At 47.9% G+C, this 14,026-nt stretch overlaps 1 pseudogene; it reads right to left on the bottom strand.

Annotated features, from left to right (window-relative positions):
- Positions 1-671: 671 nt before the first annotated feature.
- Positions 672-13,271, bottom strand: LOC123138717 (uncharacterized; annotated as a pseudogene).
- Between the last annotated feature and the right edge of the window lie 755 nt (positions 13,272-14,026).

The following is a 14,026-nucleotide window of genomic DNA, read 5'->3' as shown; positions in this document are numbered from 1 at the left end:
CTCAGGAAGGCGAGATGACGGCGGCTCTCTGAAGATGGAATAAAGGTCTCCCCGCCTAGCCCCCGTTCCGGCAGTGCATCTAGCATCGTTGATGGGCGTGTGGAGGTGTGTCTCTGGTGGATCTATCTTTGATGGATTTGCTCGGATCTCGTCATTGTTCGTCTACGTTCGTGTGTCTTCGGGTTGAATCATTCCAACCTACGTTATTCTTCATTGGCGGCGGTTGCTGTTCTGGTAGGCTGCTCCTATGGGGCCTTAGCACGACGACATTCTGACTGTCTACTACAACAAGTTATGCCCGACTCCGGCGATGGAGGGGCGATGACGGCGGCGCGTCCTCAGCTTGCTTCAGTGCTTGTAGTCGTCCCTAGGTGGTCTACGGATCTGGATGTAATTTTTATTTTTAATGTTCATTGTACCGTCATGATTGAAGATGAATAGGGGGGAAGTTTTTTCTTAAAAAAAAAATTAGTCCGATGGATCGAAAAAGGCTTAAATTGCATCTCACTCATCATAAGATCGAGCCACCGATTCGAAGACACAAGTACGTACAATCCAAACGTATGGAGTTAAAGTTCAAATAGGAAATTAACTCGTACAATCCAAACATATGGAGTCTGCTGGCTAAAGATCAAATAGGAAAGTCCAAAAAATCACAGAGAAAAAAATAATTAAGAATAGATATTCCCGGCTTTAGGAAACAACGATTCTTTCACACTAGTCGTCAACCCGTGCACCTGCACGGTCTAGCAATTTTAATATTTTATATAACAAAGTTGTGAAAATTCAAAAATGTCAAACAATAATAATATGAAAACGTTGATGTAGATCTTTATTATAATACATGCATGTAAGTTCAGTCATCGCTTGTGGTCGCTTGTCATCCCGTGCAACACCTGACTTTGGGATGTTTGTGGTTTGCCGATGGCCATGCTGGTGGGAGAGGGCACTTGATGGTGAAGGGGGTATCCTTCACTGAGAAAAACTCCTGGGGCCATCGATGGGAGAGGAGAATCGAAGGGAAGGGGTCAGCAGTCATGTATAGGAGTTGAGGGAGATGTTTTTCATTTTATTTTGAGGAAGAGATGTGTTTCCTTTTTGCTTTTTACATGAACAGTTTTCTCCGTTTTAGTGTGAAGAAGATTTTATGGTCATCACACAGATATTTCTTGACTTACATGGCAAACAAAGTGTTAAACTCATCCTATATCCATGATAAGAGCAAACGTGCGTCCTGATTATAGAGAAGACTAACCAATCTAGTTGTTTCGAATCTTGTATTCTCCCTGGGCCAAGTGTAATGTAGTCTTTTTTGGAAGTATGCAGACATGTATGCTGGTGTTTCTTAGGGCCATAATGAGGACGAAGACGGACCTCACGCCCGACAAACCAAATGTTGGCCATGACTCTGGCGATGCATGGGTGTGGAGGAAACGTATACCCTTTGGAAAAGCACCCGCCATCGTTGCACCCTGAGACTACGGCCACTGGATCGATAAACAAATGGGATGGAAGTCGACAGAGTTTGAGATGGTCTGCATCGACGAACCCCCTTTAGAGCATCATCCATCTTGATTGGCATTGAAACTGGGAAGATTGAATGAACCTCCCGTCGAATATGAATTTAAAAATTAATTTCCTTATTTTTGTTGTAGTGCCCTCTTATCCGATCAAATCTCTACAACTTTCTATGTGTCCATTCTTTCTTTCCACATGCATATAAAAGTTCCAAGGATGCAATATCTGGTTGATGAATACATATTGTTTCCCATTACTGAAGGACGCCTTATATATTGTTTAATTGCAACCACGTTTCAATGGACGTACATTTTTTTTGCAGGGGTTCAATGGTCGTACATGCAGCCCTTATTTGTTTGCATGGGCCCTCGTATTGTTTTTGTACACATGTATTTATACATGGACACATTTGCCTCTAAACGTACGTGCAGGGGTAGTAGTGTTTGTTCTATCACGTCGGACTTTTTCCCCGCAAAAAAAGGTCACGTTGGACTTTTTTTTCTTAAAAGAAACATATCACGTCAGAATTAAATCATGCATGTCGTATGACTTGTACCATAGATGGACTCTTCAACATGCGTACTTATCCTGTTGGACTCTTTTTTTGCATTTATCACGCCACACTTAAATCACATCTTACGTTTAGCATATCTGCTGATGGAAAAAAATCACTTACCAACATGAACATCTTTTTTTTGGAGGATAAAATTGATGCTTTCTTTGTTTTACTTCACGGGAGAAGATTGGAGTTTGAAGGGTAATCAAACGGATCTGCTCTCCTATTTTCTTTCCTTTTCATTGCTAGATCTTTTTATGGAAGAATGCTATTATTATTTTAGGCAACGTTGGATGCAGTCTTTGTTATGCTTCACCAAAACGTGGCAGGAGTCCTCTTTTACACCATGTGTTACGTAAGTTTCTTTTTCATCTCTGGCGTTAATTATTTAATCCAACGGTGTAATTAATTTCGATGATGTGGATTAATGAGAAGGCTTTAATGATGCCTCCAATTAGTAAATATAAGATAAGATATAAGATATAAGATATAAGATATAAGATCCTTGAGAAAAGGCACGCCTACCATAAACAGAAGCATCTTGATATGCGTGACAAACTCGCCACCGGTGGCCAGATGCTTGGCGTGGAACGCAGCCCCACAGTTGTACGCGATGTAACAAAGCATCTCTAACCACACCGCTGAGATGAGCTCCCAACGGTCGCCCGCTTCTCCAACCTTAAGCAGGTCCGAGGCGACCCGGCGAGCTCGATCCAGCACGGGGTAGTAGTTTTCATGGAAGAAGGAGCTGTCCTCGTCACGAATCTCCTCGATCACCTTCCTCCGATCATCAGATCCTCCTCCGTGCTTCTCAAGCAGCCAGCGTGACACCTCTTTCCGGCCCTTAGTCACCACATAATGACCTTCACTGCCGGCCATGGTTCCGCATTCTGCAACGAGGTACATGACGTAGTTTGACAGCTCTCTGATAGGGCCTCGCTCCGACAAGCTGCCCTGTACATCCTCATGGTGAGATGAACCGCCGTCTTCTAAGTGCTCCTCGTCGTGGGAGGAAGAATCACCGCCCTCTACGGCAACATCGTCATCTGCGGTGAGCAAGCATATGTCCGTCACAATGTGCCAGAGAAGCACACTCGACACGAACTCCAAACCTTGGATGTTACAGATCTGCAAAACCTTATGATGATTTGCACGGTCTTGCTTCGTTTCAACCACCCATTGCGCCCGCTGGCCACGGAACTTGCCAACGCCAATGTCCCATTCCTGGACGCGTGGGGTGGCTGCTATGTCCAGCAATTTATCAAGGATGAGCTTCTTGAGCTCAGGAGAGATGCTGGTATGCGTGATGGCCCGGGGCTCACCGATGACACCAAGCCAACGCATGGCCCGCCGCAACAAGCCAGTTTCTTGTTTCTCCTTGATGCATCCTTGGATCATGTTGTACTGTGCCATTTTCGCCGACCACTCTCCTTTGTTTCCTGGATGAAGATGCATGGCTAACCAGAGCAACCCTGCGATTGCACCGGGAATATCTCGGCACAATGGGCAAGTTAGCGAACACGAAATGATGGTCTTGTATGCCCAGCATGAAGAGATAAATGACATGAAGATTGAGCATGTCTCCAATACGACGGCCCCGACAAGCAGCACGTAACATATGATGACGTCATCTTTGTCATGGACATGCCCCTTTCTACCACCACCGGTCATCATTCCCCTCACGAGCAACCCAAGCGCCACCGATGGCAGCGCAAGAGCAACGATCCTATGGAAGACGTTGCAGAATGGGAGCATGTGGAAATGGCGCGTGCCAAACTTTGTGTACATGTAGTCATAGATCAAGGAGAGGTTGATCTCAGCCAGCTTGTACCCCATGTGGACTCTGTCCTCTGAAGATTGGAATACCTCTACGGCCTGCTTGATGTCCTTGGTATCTTCAGGGAGCAGAGAGATTGAAGGGGTCATGTCCATGAGAAAGTGGAGGCTCAGTTTGAAGGCCTGAGCCGCCACATCCAGGATGACCTCAAAATTCCTCTCCTGCTTCTTGCAAATCACAATGCGCAGCTGACCGTAGAACCCCTGTGTGTCCCAGACAGCATCGTTGGACGCACGTGAAACGAGTTTTGAGGTAGAGCGGCTCGTTCCAGGCGCCACTGAGCCAGCTCTCCTGAGTGCCCAGATCCTTTCGGCGTACTTCCCCGTCCCGGCAACGAACACGAGCACCATGGGCGCCACGAGCCACTGGTCATCGTTGGCTCCGCTGAGCTGCTTGCTGACGACGTAGGTGGCCATGGCCACCTAGGTGACGAGGCTGAGAAGGTGGCGCTTCCACAGCGCGTTGTCCTCCATGGAGAAGGCTGTCATGGTCTCTTGCCCGCCGAGATTGTAAGCATCAACTAGTTCTCCTCTCGAATTGGGTATAATTGCTTACATATTGAGTTGAATCGAAGAAGGAAGCAAGGAGAACAGGAAGAACAACGCTAGCCAATCCTATCCTATCCAGCCGGCCGAAGCCGTTCCTTCCGTCCTGCCGTTACAAGCGTCATCGGTTTACTTATACATTGCCTACTAGACCCATTCTGGGCCAAATGACCGAGCAGGCCGCTTCTGGATCCTCGTGGGCCTGGCCTTGATGATGCTTGCCGGTTCGCCCTGTAGTGGATCACGACTTGTCGTTGCCTTGTCAGCAGAGTCGCTGACAATCCCTCCTAGAACCGAAGCGGCTTGCCCCCAAGCCGGTACTCGAGGAAAATTTTGCTTCAGTGTCTCCTGGTCCTCCCAAGTTGCCATAGATTCAGGCGAACTGCTCCACTTGATTAGCACTTGAGCGATCGACTTGTTTCCTCGCTGAACCAAGCGGCGATCAAGGACTCTGGCCGGAACCTGCAAGGGTGCATCAGAAGAAGGTAGCATAGGGAGTACCTCCTGGTCAGCCTTGATGTGCTTTTTGAGCAACGAAACATGAAAGACCGGATGAACGCGGCAATTCTCAGGCAAGGCTAGTTTGTAAGCCACCGCGCCAACCTTCTCTGTAACTGGGAAAGGACCGAAGTATTTGAAAGCCAACTTATGATTTGCCCGCGGAGCGATAGAAGACTGAATGTAAGGTTGCATCTTGAGAAAAACAGAGTCACCCACTTCAAATGACCTTTCAGTACGGTGTTTGTCAGCTTGTACCTTCATGCGTTGCTGGGCTCGCAGCGACTGTTGTTTAACCGACTCCATGATCACATGACGGTCTTCCAACCACTGATGAACATCAGAACTGGCAATTGCATCGGCAGGAGCAATACCAAAGTAACGAGGTGCATGTCCATAGACCACCTCAAACGGGGAATGACCCGTGGACGAATGCCAATTGGAATTGTACCACAGCTCGCAAAGTGGAAGCCATTGCGACCAACAATGGGGATGAGCGCTGATAAAACAACGAAGATATCCTTCGACTTGTTGATTGACGCGTTCTGTTTGCCCATCTGTCTGAGGATGCTGGCCTGAACTCATTCGGAGCTTGATACCTGTTCTGTTGCAGAATTCCTTCCAAAAAGAGCTAGTGAAAATTGGGTCACGATCTGATACCAAGGACACTGGTAATCCATGAAGACGGTACACACGATCCAAGAAGGCTTCAGCTACTGTACTGGCAGTGTAAGGGTGCTTCAAAGCAATAAAATGACCGTATTTGGACATTTTGTCTATGACCACCAAGATACAGTTAAACTGTTGAGATGAAGGCAACCCTTCAATGAAATCCATCGTCATCATTTCCCATGGTTTGGAGGGTATCGGTAGTGGCTGCAATAATCCTGGGTATGGTACCCGCTCTGGTTTAGCCAGCTGGCAAGTTTCACACTGTTGCAAAACAGATTTGATCATGGGTTTCATATTCTTCCAGTAAAATAATTGAGAAATTCTTCTGAATGTTACTGGGAAACCAGAGTGGCCACCGGCTGAGCTAGCATGCAAGTTACTAATGATTTTGCGCTGCAACTGATCATCTGCACCAATCCAGATCCTCTTCTTATACCTCAACAGCCCTTCATGTAATGTAAACTTTGGATCAGCATTAGGATCAACAGTTAATTTCTGCAGAACAGCCTGAGCTGCCATGTCAGCTGCATAGCTCTGTACGATCTCTTGTATCCAAGCAGGCTGGACTGAAGATATCATGTAGCAGTCTGCTGTTGGGTGAGGTCTACGAGACAAGGCATCTGCAACTCGATTATCTGCTCCCTTTCTGTATACTATCTGATAGTTCAACCCCATCAATTTGGTAAGTGCTTTTTGCTGCCAAGTTGTATGCAATCGTTGCTCTGTCAAACTGACCAAGGCTCGCTGATCAGTTATTATCATAAACTCCTTGAGTTGCAAGTAAGAGCGCCACTGTTCTATAGCTAGCAATATGGCTAAGAACTCCTTTTCGTACACTGAGAGAGTCTGATTGCGTGGGCCCAACGCCTTGCTGACAAAAGCAAGAGGATGTCCCTCTTGCATTAAAACTGCTCCAATACCACAGTCACTAGCATCTGTCTCAATGGCAAATACCTTCTTGAAATCAGGCAAGGCCAACACTGGGGCAGTTACTAATGCCTCCTTCAGAGTTTGGAAGGCTGTTTCCTCGATGTTAGTCCACACAAATATGTTGCCCTTGCGCAGAAGATTGGTCAAGGGTTTTGCAATCACACCAAAATGACGAATAAATTTCCTGTAGTATCCTGCCAAACCTAGGAAACTTCTAACTTCCTTAACAGAAACAGGTGTTGGCCATTGTTCTATAGTACTGATCTTTTCTGGATCGGTCGACACTCCATCCTTGCTAATGATGTGACCCAGATAGAGTAACTTTTGAGATGCAAACTCACACTTGGACATTTTTACATACCACTGATCTCTCCTTAGCACCTGCAGTACTCTTTTGGCATTCTGAAGATGTTGCTCCAGGGTTTTACTGAAGATAAGAATATCATCAAAAAATACTAACACAAAATATCTCAACATTTCTGGTTCCTGAGATAATGTGACATTCATTGCCCCTTGAAATGTGTTAGGTGCACCAGTAAGACCATAGCCCACTGAATTCAAAATGTCCATGATGTGTTTTAAATGCAGTTTTGTATTCTTCCCCAGGAGCTAGTCTGATTTGATGATACCCAGCTCTAAGGTCCAGTTTGGTGAACCAATGAGCTCCATGCAATTCATCCAGCAACTCATCAATTACTGGCATAGGAAAAATTTCCTTTTATAGTGATTGCATTCAGATGTCTGTAATCCACAACTAACCTCCAAGTATGATCCTTCTTTTTGACCAACAAAATGGGAGAAGAGAAGGGACTGTTACTTCTTCTAATTACTCCAGAGTCCATCATTTCCTGAATTTGTTTCTCCACTTCATCCTTTAATTCTGGTGCCAATCTGTAGGGTTTGAGAGAAAAAGGCCTAGCACCTGGTATGAGAGGAACAGAATGATCACACGCTCTTTCTGGTGGAAGTCCAACAGGAATTGAGAACACATCCTTATATTCCTCGACCAATTCCTGAATTTCTGGCAGTACCTTAGCTGCATTTTCATCAGTCACTATTGACAGTTCAATGATGGTATAAGCAAATTCTACTGGTGCTATTCCTTGCAATGTGACTGTTTTTCCATTGACCGCAAATGCCATCCACTTTTGCTCCCGGTCAACTGTCATGGGGCTGTACCTTGACAGCCAATCCATTCCTAAAATTCCATCATAACAACTGAGGGGTAAGACCTTGAGATCATGTTCAAACAAAATTCCTTGCACTGACCACTGACATTTTGGGATGTAACTGCAGCAGGTCATGATTCCTCCATTTGCAACTCTGACCTTAATTGCTGTGCATTCCTTCAAACCTGATAATTTTGCAGCCGTGGTAGTATCAATAAATGAATGAGTACTACCAGAGTCTACCAAAAAAGTTTTCTGTTGCCCATTAATGTCAACCATCAGTTGGAATGCCTTGCTCTTGGATGATTTTCCTTCTGCAGCTTCTCATAAGGCCATAAGGTTCACCTCCTCATCATCAGTATCTGAACCATTGCTGCCAGTGCATTGGAAGAATTCCACCATCTCTTGTACTACATGTAGGGAAATGGCTTGTTTGCATTGATGATCTTTGCCCCACTTCTCTCCACACATGAAACACAATCCCTTAGCCTTGCGATATGCTCTCAGAGTAGCCCATTTATCTTCTCCAGCAGTTTGCTTATGTGTTTCTGAGGATTTGGCTGTCACAGCTCTATTTTGATTTGTTGTCGTGGACGTTGGTTGTCTCCTGACAGTCTGACTCACTTGTGGAGAAGAGCTCGTTAGCGATTCATGCAAAAGTGCCAGATCATAAGCTGCATCGAGGTCTTGAGGCTGATGCAGAATTGATTCAGGTACCGCCTCATATGCCGATAGCTGATCATATAACTCTGCAAACTGCTCCACATACTCCTCCATAGTGCCCGCTTGAGAGATACTGTGGAATTTGCGCACAAGTGCCTGATGTGGATTTCGACCAAACCGGCACTGCAACAGCCTGCAAAATTCCTCCCATGACGCGCCTGGAACCCTACGCTGCACAGATTCAAGCCATCGAGCTGCCGGCCCCTCAAACATGGTGGAAGCGAACTGTATCCATAACTGACGGGGCGTCCCACACATGCTGAAATAATCCTCACATCGCGTTTGCCACAGCCTCGGATTGGTTCCATCGAAACGAGGCAAATCAATGCGGGGGCCAAAACCAAATTGCTCAGTCTCTCGATGAAATTCAGAGTAGCGAGCAGACTGGACGGGATTGAGCTCAGATCTCGTACCTCTGGCTGGAGGAGGCACGTATGGAACATGATCCTTCCCCTTGGCTGGCGGAGCTGAACGACTGCCTTCCGCTCCTCCTTCACTGCTTCCCATCTGGAGCAGATTCGCTTGCTGGCGGCTGCCCGTGGATGACGAGATAGCGGTCGGCGGTCTCTCCATTCCGGCACGGATCTCGTCCATGTTGACCCCGATCGACATCTTAAGGTCGTCGATCCGCGTCGCCAGATTGCCCACGATGGAGCGCATGGACTTGGACGCCTCCTCATCCTGCCGCTTGAACCGCACGTCGAGGGACTCCGCCAAGTCGGCCTTGAGGAACTCGTACACCGCCTTCGTCGCCGGCGACAGGCTCTCCATGATTTCTCGGCGGCGGCGGGCCGCAAATCTGGTCGCGTGCGGGTGGTGGCTTGGAACTTGATGCGCCAGGATCTGTAGCTCTGATGCCAAATGTAAGCATCAACTAGTTCTCCTCTCGAATTGGGTATAATTGCTTACAGATTGAGTTGAATCGAAGAAGGAAGCAAGGAGAACAGGAAGAACAACGCTAGCCAATCCTATCCTATCCAGCCGGCCGAAGCCGTTCCTTCCGTCCTGCCGTTACAAGCGTCATCGGTTTACTTATACATTGCCTACTAGACCCATTCTGGGCCAAATGACCGAGCAGGCCGCTTCTGGATCCTCGTGGGCCTAGCCTTGATGATGCTTGCCGGTTCGCCCTGTAGTGGATCACGACTTGTCGTTGCCTTGTCAGCAGAGTCGTTGACAGAGATGGAGCAGCAGGAATGGCGCCCAGAAGAGGGCCAGATGGTTGTTGCCGCTGCCGCCGCGGAGGGTGAGGCGGCCGAGGATGTAGACGGTGAGGGAGTCGGCCGATAGGTAGGCCAGCCACAGCAGCACGCTGAGTACTCGCGAAGAGTAGCGCTTGCGGAAGCCGGAGAAGAAGAGGAGGAAGACTTGCGGGGAGAAGCTGGCCATCACCATGCACTTAAGTTCCCACTCGTTGACGAATTGGTGGGCACGTGACAGTGAGCTGATGTAAGTAAACACTAAATTAAATGGGAGTACCTAGAACTCATCTAGATGAGATATAATATGGTCTCATTCACATGGAAAATAAGAACAGATACAACCCACGTCAGCACACACGCATCTTATAGCATCACATCCAATGGCTATAAAAGGTAAATGAGATTCAAATTATATCTTATAGCAAAACTGAAATTAAATTGCTGCAAGAAAAATATATATGAATTGGATTTGAATTGAAGGAGTACTAATTACCAATTGATGCTAGTGAATTGGATTTGCATTGGGATGGTTGGTTTTGATGGTGTAGCATTTTTACATGAAGATGGAACTAATTTTTACTAACTGAAATATAAATAGAATTTAAGCCATTTGATAGAGTGACACCCTAAATAAATTTATATCCGTACTAGGGAATAGTAGATGCACAACTAGGCAGCATTAGAAAGGAGACCGCACATGTGGTTTCCTCTACAAGGCTTGTTCAAGGTCAGCCAGACAGCCAGTCAAATTGGAACAGTAAGTAGGACCGCGGAAGGATGACACACGACTTTGTCAGGCTTGGGCTGTCTTTCTCGAATTAATGCATGGTCCCACAATTAATCTCCTTTCGTTATCTCTCTGGCTCCTTCCCGTCCTAGATTTTCTCTTGAATAAACTAGCTAAGATCACAGTAGCTTGGCAGGAAATCGGGCAAATACATATATAAGGTGGTGTGTTCCTCGTCTCCGATAGGCAGGCAGGCCAAGCTAGCTGGCGGCGATTTCCGGCGAATACAGCATAACGGCGGCGAGATCTGATCCCTGGCTAAATCCTGCAGTCAGGGTGATGGTCTGGTGGGTGAAATCTGATCCCTGGGAGAAAAGTCAAGGAGAAGACAGTGGTACAGAGGCTCTTCGCAGCGATGCCGCAGTAGTTCTCCCCCATCATCAACATGATTGAGCAATGGGGAGACATCTCCAAGATGTCGGTAACCGAGTCAGTGGGGTGTCTTCTGGCGTTCGAAGGAAGCGAGTCTGATCGCCCCGATGACCATGGCGGCAAGGAAGATCAACTTCTCTTCATGACTCGTGCGCTCGAGTTGCTAATGCAAAAGAAGGGTGGCAACGGCAATGGGAAACAAAAGAAGCACCGTAAATTTGACATTAAAAAAGTTCAATGTTTTAACTATGATGAAAATGGTCATTTTGCCTCTGACTGCCCGAAACCAAAGCAAGAGAAAGCACATCTTGCAGAAAAAGAAGATGATGATCCAGCACTACTCATGATTGTGGCGTGTGAGGAAGCATGTTCTCCAGGAGAGACGACAGAGATTGTAATGCTGAATGAGGAAAGAGTGGTGCCCAAGGTGAGAGGTGAGCAGAAGAAGGATGCCTCGTACTTGGATATAGGAGTTGTTTACTGATCTTGATGAAGGGGTCATTTTGGTGATGGCTCACTATTTGATATACAAGGAAGATGAAAATTTGTATTTCAGTGCCAAACTGGTGAATATTGTGTGCTGAAGAGTGTGTGCTACATTCCTCGCCTGAGAAGCAACATCATCAGTATAGGCCATCTTGATGAGGTTGGTGTCAAAACTATAGTTGAGCATGAATGCATGGTTTTGTCCGATCAAGGGAAGGTGGTTGCCAAAATGAAAAGGACACCAAACCGGCTGTACATACTACAGGCAACTCGGGCACAACCGGTGTGTTTGATGGCAAAGTACGATGAAGGAGAGTGGTTGTGGCATGCACGTTTTGGACATGTGAATTTCATAACGTTGCGTGAGATTTCCGAGCAAAATTTGGTGGAAGGGATGCCACACATAGATGATATGGAGCAAGTTTGAGAAGCCTGTCTTGCTCTGATGCATCACCGCACCGCCTTTCCGAAGACTGCAATGTACCAAGTAATGTCCCAACTCTAGTTTGTTCATGCAGAACTTTGGGCCCAATTTTGCCACTGACTTCCGGCAAGCGTCGTTTGCCTCCTGAGGGTGTCGTCTTGGAGCCAAGGTTTCTTCGGATGCGCCGCGTCTTCATTGGTAGACATTTTCGGATCTTGACATGAAGCGTGGGCGGTCTCACTTGCCTCTTATTATTTACACGGGTCCACGTTGTTGCTCCTCGCGGTCCCTATTATCTGCAGGCAAGCTCGAGCTCCACGATTAGGAGCGGGAAGGCAGGGGGTCCTCTCCGGCGGCAACTTGGTGTGAGCAACACAATGAGGTCCCGCCTGTGGTAGGGTGTGGATTCTCCTGTATTCATGTTTTTCCTTAATCTGCTTTGTTCGGGGATCTTCTCATCACCATGTATCGGTTTGGCTATGCCGCTTTATATATTTAGAGACATTAAAGATGAGCACTAATCCAGCCATCTTAGGTCATTAGCGTTCGCAGCCGTTGGATCTTCAGCTTCAGGCGTTTTAGGCTGTCCGATTTGTCTCAATCCTGCGCTTGCTCGCTTCATTCGCTAAGAACGAGCCATATCCGTGTCGGGTCGCTGCTCCGGTCACATTTTTGAGCCTATGGTGTGAAATTGGGCTAGTGGGCTTATACAACTCCCCAGTCCATGCAGCCATAAAAGATACTGTACAAGACTCTGGGAGGCCCTGTTTTCTCGTTCGAACAGACGCATCGCTCGCGTGGCGACCGACGCTGGGTGGGAGTGACTCCCATGGCCACCGAGACCAACGAAGGTCCCACGGCCGCGACCGACGGCGTCGCATGCCGGCTGTCCTTCGGGTCCGATCCAGATGGGCGGGGGCTGTGGATTGTCACTTGTCAATTTGATACCACTCACCGGCGATTTGATACCATTCACACCGCGTCGTCTCCGGGCGACACGGGCGGCAGCCATCTCCTCCGCCCTCCACCGGCAGGATCTAAGTCTGCTCCCCTCCCCGTCGTCGGAGGACGTCGCCGGGCAAAGGCCCTGCAGCCGACGGCGACGGCGAGGACTCATTCTACGTGCAGCGGCGGCGGTGTAGAGGGATGCGTATGTGGCAGATGTGCAGCGCGGTGGGACGGCGTCGCCCGGGGTATGAGCTGCACGGTGGCCTGTGATCTTGTCAGGGTCTTCCCTCTGGACCAAGTGGTCGATCAGCGGCTTCAAGTCGCAGGCTCGCAGCTTCTCGTGCGGTGTCTCCTCCTCTGGCGAATGGCGTAGGGACTCCAGATCGTGGCTGAAAGGCATCTCATTTGCATGTGTCAAGCACAGTACGAAAGTACATGATGTATGCTTACATGGATGCACGGTGGCTCACTAGGCATCTCTTGGATCTTCATGCATGGAGCCGTCTGATGGCCCTTGTGGGCTCTTGGCGGCGCACTTGATCCCAAAGTGCGGTGACTCCTTGCTACAGTTGGCGCCATGGCTCGCGTACGGATGCGTTGTCATCTACGATTACATCTTATACGGGCATGGTTACAAGACCTCGCGATCCCATGAAGGTTCGCGGCCGGCAACCATGGATCTGGTGGTGACCACCCGCGGTGCTATGATCCACGGCTTGGTGGTGGTGATTCAGATTCGGTCGACCGAGTGAGGGTGACTGCACACTGCTGCAGCGACCTCCTACGGCTCCACAACAGCGGTGGTCATTGCAAGATCTTCGGTCCATCTCAGGATTCAGTGGTTGACTTCGGCAGTGTGATGCAAATTATGAGCGACCACTTGACGCAGAGAAATAGTTGTGCAGTGGCGGCAGTCACATTGCATGTAACTGCTTGGATCATGAAAAAGTGGTGGCGACAACACTTGCATGACTTCGATGGTGCTGCTACTCGAGCACCCGGTCGCGAGTTCCGGGGTGAAAGCCTAGGTCTGGACCGAACTGGTTATGCCTGGCAATGGTGATGTTTTTTTTTACATCATTACCTTGTTGAAGCCATTGTCTGGATATGCTCGGACTGATTCTTCAAGGTGAAAACCTAGATTCTGCCCTTGGTGGTTGAATCCGGTAATGGCGACGTTGGAGTGTCGCTCCCTTCTTGAAGGCGTTGCTATTGAAGAACCTCATTGTCTGTGTGGTGTTATTAGATAATTGGTGCTGATATGGTGTTTACTTTGGTTTGCTGATCGTGGCTCCGATCACTTTGGGTTTTTCTTTTTTCCTCGGCTACGCATAGCTTTGGTCTTATATGACTTTACTA

Source organism: Triticum aestivum, chromosome 6B (assembly GCF_018294505.1).
Source record: "Triticum aestivum cultivar Chinese Spring chromosome 6B, IWGSC CS RefSeq v2.1, whole genome shotgun sequence".
NCBI lineage: Eukaryota > Viridiplantae > Streptophyta > Magnoliopsida > Poales > Poaceae > Triticum > Triticum aestivum.
The sequence above is the reverse complement of the archived record's forward strand: the minus strand, read 5'-3'. Positions and strand labels throughout refer to the sequence as shown.